The sequence below is a fragment of the Rhinoderma darwinii genome, chromosome 3, assembly GCF_050947455.1.
Source record: "Rhinoderma darwinii isolate aRhiDar2 chromosome 3, aRhiDar2.hap1, whole genome shotgun sequence".
Taxonomy (NCBI): domain Eukaryota; kingdom Metazoa; phylum Chordata; class Amphibia; order Anura; family Rhinodermatidae; genus Rhinoderma; species Rhinoderma darwinii.
In genome coordinates this window covers 170,758,007-170,771,126 of record NC_134689.1, presented here as the reverse complement: position 1 = coordinate 170,771,126, position 13,120 = coordinate 170,758,007, and the positions used below count along the sequence as shown (strand labels likewise).

The 13,120-nt window shown below is 39.0% G+C and overlaps 1 protein-coding gene across 3 annotated transcripts in view; it reads right to left on the bottom strand.

The window, feature by feature from the left end:
* NELL2 (neural EGFL like 2) overlaps positions 1-13,120 on the bottom strand; it is a 269,144-nt gene that overhangs the window by 44,766 nt on the left and 211,258 nt on the right. The window lies entirely within an intron of this gene.

Below are 13,120 nucleotides of genomic sequence, written 5' to 3'. Positions count from 1 at the left end.
GCCAGCATTCGATAACATGGGAACCTATATGTCATAGTGACATATAGGTACTCATTATTTCAGTTACTTATATAGCGCCAACATATTACGCAGCACTGTACAGAGGTCCTCTTTAACTACTCATCTTTTTCGCTAAGTGTACATTTTGTAAAGCCCTACAGTATTTATTGTGAACTGTATTGTGACTTCACATCCATAATAAATTTCAAAATAATAATGTTAATGACTTGACATTTGTAACACTGTATTATATAATGTTAACATAATTGCAGAGTTGGAGTAATGTTGTATTAATTAATTTGTTAACAAGCACAGATGGCAGACCTAAAGCAAGGTGTCCTCTAGCAGTCCTGGGGGCTTTATAGAATTACAGCATAATATCTTCCCTATAGATTCTAACCCATCATAATACGGCTGGAAAGCAGGCGGTGTACAATATATATATATATATATATATATATATATATATATATATATACACAGTATATATATATATATACATATATATATATATATATATATATATATATATATATATATATATATATATATATATATATATATATATATGTATATATACAGTGAAGGAAATAAGTATTTGATCCCTTGCTGATTTTGTAAGCTTACCCACTGTCAAAGACATGAACAGTCTAGAATTTTTAGGCTAGGTTAATTTTACCAGTGAGAGATAGATTATATTAAAAAAACAACTGGAAATCACATTGTCAAAATTATATATATTTATTTGCATTGTGCACAGAGAAATAAGTATTTGATCCCCTACCAACCATTAAGAGTTCAGCCTCCTCCAGACCAGTTACACGCTGCAAATCAACTTGGTGCCTGCATTAAAGACAGCTGTCTTACATGGTCACCTGTATAAAAGACTCCTGTCCACAGACTCAATTAATCAGTCTGACTCTAACCTCTACAACATGGGCAAGACCAAAGAGCTTTCTAAGGATGTCAGGGACAAGATCATAGACCTGCACAAGGCTGGAATGGACTACAAAACCATAAGTAAGACGCTGGGTGAGAAGGAGACAACTGTTGGTGCAATAGTAAGAAAATGGAAGACATACAAAATGACTGTCAATCGACATCGATCTGGGGCTCGATGCAAAATTTCACCTCGTGGGGTATCCTTGATCCTGAGGAAGGTGAGAGCTCAGCCGAAAACTACACGGGGGTAACTTGTTAATGATCTCAAGGCAGCTGGGACCACAGTCACCAAGAAAACCATTGGTAACACATTACGCCGTAATGGATTAAAATCCTGCAGTGCCCGCAAGGTCCCCCTGCTCCAGAAGGCACATGTACAGGCCCATCTGAAGTTTGCAAATGAACATCTGGATGATTCTGAGAGTGTTTGGGATAAGGTGCTGTGGTCAGATGAGACTAAAATTGAGCTCTTTGGCATTAACTCTACTCGCCGTCTTTGGAGGAAGAGAAATGCTGCCTATGACCCAAAGAACACCGTCCCCACTGTCATACATGGAGGTGGAAACATTATGTTTTGGGGGTGTTTCTCTGCTAAGGGCACAGGACTACTTCACCGCATCAATGGGAGAATGGATGGAGCCATGTACCGTCAAATCCTGAGTGACAACCTCCTTCCCTCCACCAGGACATTAAAAATGGCTCGTGGCTGGGTCTTCCAGCACGACAATGACCCAAAACATACAGCCAAGGCAACAAAGGAGTGGCTCAAAAAGAAGCACATTAAGGTCATGGAGTGGCCTAGCCAGTCTCCAGACCTTAATCCCATCGAAAACTTATGGAGGGAGCTGAAGATCCGAGTTGCCAAGCGACAGCCTCGAAATCTTAATGATTTACAGATGATCTGCAAAGAGGAGTGGGCCAAAATTCCATCTAACATGTGTGCAAACCTCATCATCAACTACAAAAAACATCTGACTGCTGTGCTTGCCAACAAGGGTTTTGCCACAAAGTATTAAGTCTTGTTTGCCAAAGGGATCAAATACTTATTTCTCTGTGCACAATGCAAATAAATATATATAATTTTGACAATGTGATTTTCAGTTTTTTTTTAAATATAATCTATCTCTCACTGGTAAAATTAACCTAGCCTAAAAATTCTAGACTGTTCATGTCTTTGACAGTAGGCAAACTCACAAAATCAGCAAGGGCTCAAATACTTATTTCCTTCACTGTATGTATGTATATATATATATATATATATATATATATATATATATATATATATATATATATATATACAGTGAAGGAAATAAGTATTTGATCCCTTGCTGATTTTGTAAGTTTGCCCACTGTCAAAGTCATGAACAGTCTAGAATTTTTAGGCTAGGTTAATTTTATCAGTGAGAAATAGATTATATATAAAAAATATAGAAAATAAAATCACTTAGTCAAAATTATATATATTTATTTTCATTGTGCACAGAGAAATAAGTATTTGATCCCCTACCAACCATTAAGAGTTCAGCCTCCTCCAGACCAGTTACACGCTCCAAATCAACTTGGTGCCTGCATTAAAGACAGCTGTCTTACATGGTCACCTGTATAAAAGACTCCTGTCCACAGACTCAATTAATCAGTCTGACTCTAACCTCTACAACATGGGCAAGACCAAAGAGCTTTCTAAGGATGTCAGGGACAAGATCATAGACCTGCACAAGGCTGGAATGGGCTACAAAACCATAAGAAAGACGCTGGGTGAGAAGGAGACAACTGTTGGTGCAATAGTAAGAAAATGGAAGACATACAAAATGACTGTCAATCGACATCGATCTGGGGCTTCATGCAAAATCTCACCTCGTGGGGTATCCTTGATCCTGAGGAAGGTGAGAGCTCAGCCGAAAACTACACGGGGGGAACTTGTTAATGATCTCAAGGCAGCTGGGACCACAGTCACCAAGAAAACCATTGGTAACACATTACGCCGTAATGGATTAAAATCCTGCAGTGCCCGCAAGGTCCCCCTGCTCAAGAAGGCACATGTACAGGCTCGTCTGAGACTAAAATTTAGCTCTTTGGCATTAACTCAACTCGCCATGTTTGGAGGAAGAGCAATGCTGCCTATGACCCAAAGAACACCGTCCCCACTGTCAAGCATGGCGGTGGAAACATTATGTTTTGGGGGTGTTTCTCTGCTAAGGGCACAGGACTACTTCACCGCATCAATGGGAGAATGGATGGAGCCATGTACCGTCAAATCCTGAGTGACAACCTCCTTCTCTCCACCAGGACATTAAAAATGGCTCGTGGCTGGGTCTTCCAGCACGACAATGACCCGAAACATACAGCCAAGGCAACAAAGGAGTGGCTCAAAAAGAAGCACATTAAGGTCATGTAGTGGCCTAGCCAGTCTCCAGACCTTAATCCCATCGAAAACTTATGGAGGGAGCTGAAGATCCGAGTTGCCAAGCGACAGCCTCGAAATCTTAATGATTTACAGATGATCTGCAAAGAGGAGTGGGCCAAAATTCCATCTAACATGTGTGCAAACCTCATCATCAACTACAAAAAACATCTGACTACTGTGCTTGCCAACAAGGGTTTTGTCACCAAGTATTAAGTCTTGTTTGCCAAAGGGATCAAATACTTATTTCTCTGTGCACAATGCAAATAAATATATATAATTTTGACTATGTGATTTTATGTTTTTTTTTTAATATAATCTATCTCTCACTGGTAAAATTAACCTAGCCTAAAAATTCTAGACTGTTCATGTCTTTGACAGTGGGCAAACTTACAAAATCAGCAAGGGTTCAAAGACTTATTTCCTTCACTATATATATATATATATATATATATATATATACATATATATATATATATATATATATATATATATATATATATATATATATATATATATATATACATACACTACCGTTCAAAAGTTTAGGGTCACTTAGAAATTTCCTTATTTTTTAAAGAAAAGCACAGTTTTTTTCAATGAAGGTAACATTAAATGAATCAGAGGCCCCGCTGCACAACTGAGCAACAAGACAAGTACATTAGAGTCTCTAGTTTGGAAATAGACGCCTCACAGGTCCTCAGCTGGAAGCTTCATTAATTAGTACCCGCAAAACGCCAGTGTCAACGTCTACAGTGAAGAGGCGACTCTGGGATGCTGGCCTTCAGGGCAGAGCGGCAAAGAAAAAGCCATATCTGAGACTGGCTAATAAAAGGAAAAGATTAATATGGGCAAAAGCGCACAGACATTGGACAGAGGAAGATTGGAAAAAAGTGTTATGGACAGACAAATCGAAGTTTGAGGTGTTTGGTTCACACAGAAGAACATTTGTGAGACGCAGAACAACTGAAAAGATGCTGGAAGAGTGCCTGATGCCATCTGTCAAGCATTGTGGAGGTAATGTGATGGTCTGAGGTTGCTTTGGTGCTGGTAAAGTGGGAGATTTGTACAAGGTAAAAGGGATTTTGAATAAGGAAGGCTATCACTCAATTTTGCAACGCCATGCCATACCCTGTGGACAGTGCTTGATTGGAGCCAATTTCATCCTACAACAGGACAATGACCCAAAGCACACCTCCAAATTATGCAAGAACTATTTAGGGAAGAAGCAGGCAGCTGGTATTCTATCTGTAATGGAGTGGCCAGCGCAGTCACCAGATCTCAACCCCATAGAGCTGTTGTGGGAGCAGCTTGACCGTATGGTACGCAAGAAGTGCCCATCAAGCCAATCCAACTTGTGGGAGGGGCTTCTGGAAGCATGGGGTGAAATTTCTCCCGATTAACAGCTAGAATGCCAAAGGTCTGCAATGCTGTAATTGCTGCAGATGGAGCATTCTTTGACGAAAGCAAAGTTTGAAGGAGAAAATTATTATTTCAAATAAAAATCATTGTTTCTAACCTTGTCAATGTCTTGACTATATTTTCTAGTCATTTTGCAACTCATTTGATAAATATAAGTGTGAGTTTTCATGGAAAACACAAAATTGTCTGGGTGACTCCAAACTTTTGAACGGTAGTGTATATATATATATATATAAGTATATATATATATATACACCACATTTTACGTAGCCTAAAGTGTGGCAAAATTCGCCCAAAAAAAACATTAGTAAATGTGGGCCAATGAGTGCAGTTAGAAAGACAACAAGCTTCGAGGCCCCAGACTGAACAATGCTTCACTTCATAAAACCCTCTCTTACAACTAATGGCAATTCTCAGCAGCACCTCACATCTGCTGAGATCTCTCCCCAGCTTGTGATCTCTTCTTGGGCTCTTCTGATAAACTGACTAAGTATTACAAGTTGTATTGTTAATGAGACGGATTCTAAGCAGCGTATCATGTTGGTAACTGAGAATACAATAAACATAACAAGGAAAATAAATGGGAAAAATGACCTCTAGGTGGTTTGACCACAGCTCTTTTACTCGGGAGTGTATCTTAGTGTCCAACACTTAGACAGCTATCCAGCTCCACCTTTCTTGATACTATGGGAATAGAAGTCTCTGCTGTTGCTGAAGGTGCATCGGATAGACAGTTATGCACATTAGACTGGGTTCACAGGTTCACATGTGGCCAAAAATTTCCCCTTCTGACTAGTCCATAAACCAGTGTCAAAACTGCAATGCAACTGCAATGATTTTTTTTGATCCACAGCATGTAAATAGGGTGTTGTAAAACATAATTCTCTACATTGTCAATTAAGATATGTATAACATGTAGTTGACAAGTCCACGTTACTATATGCCATGCAACATTTTTCAAAGCCTCAGTTCTACATCTCGCAGCTTATCCTCTTTATTGCAGACCTTTCATCTGCAGGGGTATTAGTACCTTGTACTTTACATAAGCACTAATAATATTTTCTTCAATAATCTGCCGTTTTAAAGCAGCTTTATCGCAGTTGGCTATCGGTGAAAGCGTTTTGTTCCTCTAATATCTTTCATTATGATTATGTAGGTCTTTTATTCACTTTCAGCTACAATTATGGAGGACTCTACCAAAATGAATAAGATGAAAAAAGGAAATGGCTCGAAATCTTAACGTAATTTCAATATCCCAATCAACATGGAACTGAGATACAAGATTCTGTACATATGTGTGCTGTAAATCTTAGTGATTCTGTTGCCACTACACCTGAAGAACTTGCAGTTACTATCATTGTCTCCTACAGTGTCATTGCTAGCAGCAGGCACCCAGGACACGAATCTTTAACAGTCATACCACAGAGTCCATACCAGAGAACTAGCCACTGACTACCAATTCAAAATTAAATTGTACCTGCTTTCTTAGAACAAAGACACAATGGAAGTAAGCGCTCAAATGCAGCTTCCTCTAGTAGAGAGTAGTGACCAGTGGCTGGCCACTCATCCATCACCTCCTCCTAAATAGTATAGGAATAAGGAGGAGGTGAGTATGAAGGGAATAAATGGATGGCTCGGTGTGTGGGGATTGGGGTCAAATAGTGTGCTGCCACTGTATACAGAAGTACTATTACGCAGGCATTGCACATTGGGGTGCCTTCTGGAAAGTACTGTTTATAGGTGCGCTCTGTGGCAGGGACAGTATAAAAGGAGCAGTCACTAGCAGACTCTGTATATAAGGGTCCTACTACATGGCTTGATTTGGGCCGTGAAAACGAGTGCCGTTCAGCAAGGAACAATGCTTGGTTTTGTAGGGCTAGGATCGCTTGTCCCCATACATTTCCATCATGTTGTCAGCACATCTACCTTATTACACCAGGTGATGTGCTGCCGACAATGCTAATATTTATAGCTGCATAAACTAGCAGATCAGTCGAAGAACAAGCGTTTACACAGGGCAATAATCGGGAACGAACACTCTTTGCCAATAATTACCCGTGTAAAAGGGCCTTAACGTTCTTTTCTGGTAAGCACTTTTTAAGGGATGCTGTCTGGTTGTCAATGAATATGAAGCACTGTCTGACAGGCACTATAAATGATGGTAATCTCTGGCACTCTCTGGCAGCCAAATATGTCTATGTGTCAAACTTTGTAGCCGTAAGAAGCTTTCAAAGATGTTGATTGCAATTGATTAAATAATGCAGTTGACCGTCTGATCAGTACTGTATGGTCTGCTCTCCCTCCTGATGATGCCCAGGGTGTTTTGAGATCCCAGCCACACACTGATCCACTATTAGACATTTGACACCTGAGAGAACTCTGTCTTTAAAAGGTTCTGTGCAGGTATGAATGCAGTTAAGGAGTTATATTAAATAAAAGGCTAGTGCATATAAATATATTATAAATTCATAGATCACAAATAATAAATAACATTACAAATCATAACCTAACTATATCCAATCATGTACATATCTAGTATACTGTAACAAAAATTAGGTATAATCAGTGCAATGATCATTTGTAAAGTCAACCGAGGAGTAAAATAAAATAAGAAGAAATAATCAATACAAAAAATAAAAATTCACATTAAATACAGGCAAAAGGTAGGAGAATATATATATATATATATATATATATATATATATATATATATATATATATATATATATATATATATATATATATATATATGTATATATTCAAACCATATAATAAGCAAAAGTTTGTATATACATGCGTAAATTCATACATTTCTTGAAAAATAAGGCTAGGTGAGTGCCCAAATACGGGGTGCGCAAGTGAAATTAGACACAGCAAAAAAATAAAAGAAAAAATGTAAAAGTTTAAAGTGAGTGAAACTTTCTTTGTTTCACTTTAGTTTTGCACCTGGTATGTGAGAACGCGCCTAGCAATATTATGCTAGAAATTTATGAATTTATGCGTGTATATACAAAATGTATTATCCGGTTTTGAGATATATATATATATATATATATATATTCTCCTAACATTTGCTGCTTATACCTAGTTTTTGTTATAGTATATTAGATATGTACATGAATCTATATGAGTAGTCTTTTCATGAATTGTGATATTATTTATTATGTGTGATCTATGAATTTATAATATATTTATATACGGTTCCATCCCCATAGCCCCATTGGTGGTAATATTTGTATTTTCTAAGTGATAAACTGTGTAAATTGGCCTCTAACCGGTTATAAATAATCTTATCCTATGGTGCTGTAATATCTACACTGCTCAACATTGAAATTGCAACACCAAGAAGGGCAAGCCGTAAGGTTATACATATTGAAGAAGTAGCAGGTGTTGCTAAGATCTGCAAATTATCAAATTTTCAAGCACCTAGCTTCAACCTCTACATGTATGGATCGTCTGGAAGAATGAATGCTGCATAGTTATCCATTCTGTACTACAAGTGAAATTGGACGTTGCATCCCAAGCCTAGGGCGGCACCAAGTGCTTACACAAATCATCAAAAGGTGTTTGCAGGACATTGGTATACGAGTCAGATGTCTATCTACAGGTGTTCCTTTAACCACATGCCACTGCTTTCAAAGGCTATCAAGATGGCAGTGGAGGCTGAAATGGAGGTCTATCCTCTACCAGCGATGAGTCCCGCTTTTGTCTTGGACACAATGAAAGCCGGAGATTGGTCTGGAGACCACGTGGGCAACGCCATGAGGAGGCCTTCACAAGGGAACGCCACACCAACCCTACTCCCAGGATTATGGTGTGGGGTGGCATAATGTACTGTAGCCGAACCCCTCTAGTCTTCATATCAGGTACAATAACAGCTCGGCGTTACATTGATTTGGTCATGGAACCAGTGGTACGGCCATTTCAAGTGTCGCAGAAGCAATTTTTTCAACAGGACAACGCCAGGCCGCATGTTGTTCATGCTACTGTGAGCAGCCTGCATTGCCTAAACATGCTACCATGGCCTGCAGTATCTCCAGGACATGTCTCCCATTGAGCACATCTGGGTTGTCATTGGTCGGCAATTGAAAAGGGAGCCGGGGGCAGCCAATATTGATGATTTGCGTGCCCAAGTGCATTCAGCGTGGCATTGCATTCCTCAGACAGCCATTAATAACCTAATTGATAGCATGCCAAGGCGTGTAATTTTGTGTATTTCTGCACGTGGCGCTCATACTCGATACGGAATAAATCAAGATGTTTGTAATATTTTGTTTCCACTTTTCTATCATTTGCATATCATTAACATGTCTATCGATCCTGTGATTTCGACAATTCCAAAACTTTTCCGTCTTGGACTTTGCAATTTCAATGTTGAGAAGTGTATTTGATCATACATATGGGATCTATGATTGGTGCATATGCATTTAAAATGCTTGACATTTGAAGCTACTAACCACCCCAGACAAAGTCGTTGTCTAAACGCACTCCGGGTGTGGTGGGTGTTTGCAGGACTTTAGCTTCTTCATGTTAAAACAGAAGTTGAATCTAGCATTTCAGACTAAAATGTCCAATCTTTATTTCTTGTCGATTAAAAAATTATACAGCTTCTTCAGGGGGTGGGTGCAGAGAGCCTATGCGTTTGACTGTTTCTCCATTCTTACTCATGGCTTGTGTGTGCTGTAGAGCAACAAGTCCCATATAGTACAGGTGCCCTATCAGGTTGAAACAGGGACAGGAAATAGTATTTGACATAATATAATATGATTGGTCTGGCTTCCACATGTGACATTACTGGACATGCATCATTTTGAATAGTAGAACGCATCATTTGATTAAAGAGGAGATTGTTCAGTGATGTATTGCCCTCCTATTGGTCCAAATGTTAACACGTCGCCACACCTCCTGATCATAAACGCAGGTGTGCGCTGTGAACAAGCAGAGCTATGTCAATCTGACATGATTATACATCCCGTGTGTCAGGATATCATGTGACTGGTCAGCTGCTCTTATTGCGGGACATGTGACAGAGGCATTTAACCCTAATTCTGCCATTATATATGAAGTTATTTGTGGGCTGCTATACTCATTTAACTTCCGTGGAGTACAGCAGAATATCTGCTGCTGAACTAAATATCGCTGGCATCCCGGCCAGAGTGACCAAGCTACAGACCCCTGATGATGAGTATTGAAACGCGTAGGGTCGGTTGTGAATAGGAATTTTTTAGCATTGGGAACACTAGCATTGTTTGTATACCTCAACACTAGGAGCTTCCGGTGCGGTTATCACGGACTCTAGTGTGAATTAGGGTCAAGACTATTGTTATGCCCATTTTTCAAATGCTGATTCCGTATTGATATTCTTGTTGCACACTGAGCTATAGGAGGTTCACAATTGAATTAGAACTCAGAGTTTATTATTTAATACGTTTTTATACACACGGTGGGGCTTCTTCACAGTGGTGATTGTACCCCTGTTTTTAGAGAGTTATAAATAAATGTTATATTTTACTCATATATCACACCAGTGAATCCTTTAAAACTGCATTTAACAAACCTATATGAGACTTGTTGTTTAAAAAGTAAAACCGCTTAAAAACGTGAAGCATGCAAAATTTACAAAGACATACTGACAATGTTATTCTTATTGGACCCCTAAGAAATTACTGTAAAGCCAAGTACGCAAACACTGAAAAACTCCTGATGGACTTCACTGTAAACCCACTAGTAAGCGTATGACCTTAGTGACTCCAAGTGTCACTACTCCAATAGTTGCTTTCCGCTAACCACTATAACCAAAGTTGGGGGGGACGTCTCAAAACCACCCTACAACTTTGATCCAGTATTTGTGCTAATTTCTCATCTTCCCTTAAAATGTGTAACAGCTTCTGAACCACTTGTTTTATTTGAGGGAATTGATTGCTGTATTGTAGGACTAACACTGGTGTATTTTGATCCTGGCCCAGTTGATTTTTTGTGCTATTTACCCCTTCCACCTGAATGAATTCTGGGCCTTAATGACCAAAGCAAAATTAGCAGTTTTTATATATCTCTATTTAATAGGTTAGAGAGGTCAGATGTAGCGACTCCCCCACCACCATTCAGAATAATTCTGCTGACAGGTTCACTTTGGCATAAGGAATTCCTTCCTATCTTGGCTCTCCCTAAATATTTTTTTTACTTTAGTAATTTGCCTTTGTCTTTGGCCATGTTTTCAGCAAACCCGGTATCTCTTCTGCGGATACTTCTGCGTTTTAACGGTAGGGACAAGATAAGTGTAATAAGTGACGCACCATGAGAATTAAAAGTATAAACCTGCGTCAGATATATTGCCATTTTCTTGTACCAGGCTCTAGTTTTCCTTTAGATCAAATAAGATTGGAGAGCCTGGTTGAAAAGATAGGTGTCCGCAATGAACCTATTGTACTCTGTAATACAGAGCGGTTTCTGTCTGTCCGCAGTAGCGCCTCTGTCTCTGGCAGTGACCTTGGTATCAGCATGCATAGTGCTCAGAATAAAAACCTCTCTGCGATCATTACACTAAAGTGCAATTAGTTCATAAACTTACGAAAGCAAATGATTCACCCTTTGCCAGGCGCATTGAGACAAGTTGTGGTAGCAATCCCTTGCGGTTTCTGCGAACCGTCCCACAGGCCTCTGGTTTGTCTGCGTGACGGCTTTTGAAAAGTGGCACACTAGAATAAAAACTGTCAGTGCACACTCTGTAACCTTTTCGAAGAAACAGCTGCATAAGGTCATAGACTAGTTTTCCACTGGCACCAAGGTTTTATGGGCATCCTGGGGGATTTATTTCACAGTCTCTGCCGTCATAAATATTGAAGCTGCATGTGTAACCGGTGTTACGCTCACACATTTTATCTAGCTTTACGCCATACCTCGCTCCCTTTGATGGTATGTACTGCCTAAAACACAAGGGATTCATCCACACTCAAGTTAATGTCAGGAGTGTAGGATTCTAGAAAATAGTCTTTAAGAGCAGTAATAAAGGGCCTACGTTTTGAAGGTGATTTTGCCCTGGATCGTTTCTTGGCAGTCTTTCTATAGTGTTATTAAAATACAGGAAACTGATTAATGCCTTGTACCTGCTCCGGGACATTATTAATCACTTCACGACTGTCATACGGCTATATATGTTCTAACTGCCGATGCCCCGTGCAGATAGAACGTATATAGACGTTTGCAGCGTGCATTGGGGTTTAATGAGTGCAGAGCTGCTTCAGTGTGGACAGCTAGGCACTAATCTATGTGTCGGCTCTCTTTACAAGTGCCGACACCTCTTTGACTCAGTTTCATAATGCAAACATGTGCTGAAGCGCTGGATTCAACTTCTATTTTTCCTATGAATACACGTCAGCCAGGACATAAATCCGAGCGCTACACAGGAGACCCATGGCAGTAGTGGAGGGCTGGAAAAACTGTCTTATTTTTCATGCTTCTTCATGTTCTCTTTATGCACTTTATTTACTAGTCATTCTGCTCTACTTATATACCTTTATCTACCCACCTATGTATCTTAAATGTATTTGCAGGATTTTTTTCCTGCTCTATAACAGGATACTTATTTTTTTTTTGCACTTGCATTTAAACGTATATATTTATAAATTGGCTATATATTATATTAAGTCTACATACGCGTAAAACATTGCATACTTACAGAAATAATTTGTTCTGCTTTATCTACCGTTTTTATCGGCATTTTCTTATCTTATCCATTTTTAATCTCCATGTATCATAAAATAAGATTTACCTTTCTAAAATAAGCTCATGGGTCTAGCATTATATTGTTGCTCTGTTGGTTTTGTTTGAATATATCTGTCAAATTGGCGAGTATGACAAGGAAAGGTAAAGAGGATGCAAGGCATCAAGTTATCTTCTCCAGAATCCAGTCCAACAAGTAAAGAAAAAAAAATATTGAGAGATTTTTAAAATCTCCATCGATAATGGAGACAAGAACTAAGGTTTTGAGCTCCCTTGTTTTTCCACAGGAAGATAATTTGAGACCTAAAGGTTTCTACTCTACAGAGTAACAAATGTCAGATATGAAGCCTGCTGAAGACATGGCTGTGAAGAAACTAAATGAGTCAGAACCTACAATACATGACACATCAGTTCAACTTTAAAATGTTGTGACGTATTAGGTGATGTATTGATTCAGCTTGTCTCATTTAAAAACCCATGCAAGATTTATTCAACAAGAGGTGAATAAAATAAGATTGGGATGAGGCGATAGTGAGTGAGGTGGCAGATAACCACACCATAATTCAGAAAGAAATGACAGAATTGGAGCAAATATGTAGAGCGGAAAGTTTTTCTAAAGTATTTTTCGTGGAAAGA